Genomic DNA, 806 nt, shown 5'->3' with positions numbered 1-806 from the left:
TCCAGTCGAAACTGTTGTATCTCTGTACATTAGTGACACGGCGAGCCCGCTATGTAGTTACTCGTCTCGGCAGCTTCCACCGGTGTATGGCAAATGATTATAAGGAATCAGTCTAGTCGTCAATACCGATGGTGTGACGTCACATGTCTGGGGTGGGGGACGCTGCGCCCTTCCGGTGGGTCATGGCCTAGAAAGACTCTTCCCACGCAGGGGGGCGTGGACTGTCATTGACTCTTCCAGGTAATATACTTGCCGTACGTTCTTGCGACTGCGAGTGCAACGCTCACCGGTACCGACATGGATGGAGCGCCTCCTAGCTGACCGCTCAGCATCGGCATTCGTACAGAGAGCAACGCGGTCGCGTCTCTAGCTCGTAACTGGTACAGCCCGCAGCTCATGTATAGGGACAGCGGGAATGTCGCATATTGGAGATAACTCTTCATGAAACGCATGTTATAGGGGTGGATTGCACATTGCGACTGCGGGAAAAGTCCGCCGTTCATCCGCTGGAGTTGCGAGTTGGGCGGTTGGAGTGGGGCGCAGGTGGAGTGATTGCCGGTCCACGATTTCGTGCGGCAGAGGCGCTGGCGTTGGGGTGCTGTGGTCGACAGAGGACGCAGGCTTTGTGGGTGGGGTCGAAAGATGGGCACTGTGGGCCCATCGATGTCTTGGTCGGCTTGGCGTCTCATAGATGGCGGTATCGTCGTTGCAGGACGTCATGCCGCGGGAGACCTACAGATGGCGCTGTGTTTTGTGGTGCGCTCGACATGGCGGACGTAGTGTTGTCAGATTCGCATAGATGGAGG

The sequence above is a fragment of the Schistocerca americana genome, unplaced genomic scaffold (genome assembly GCF_021461395.2).
Source record: "Schistocerca americana isolate TAMUIC-IGC-003095 unplaced genomic scaffold, iqSchAmer2.1 HiC_scaffold_898, whole genome shotgun sequence".
Taxonomy (NCBI): Eukaryota; Metazoa; Arthropoda; class Insecta; order Orthoptera; family Acrididae; genus Schistocerca; species Schistocerca americana.
This window is presented reverse-complemented; position numbering follows the sequence as displayed.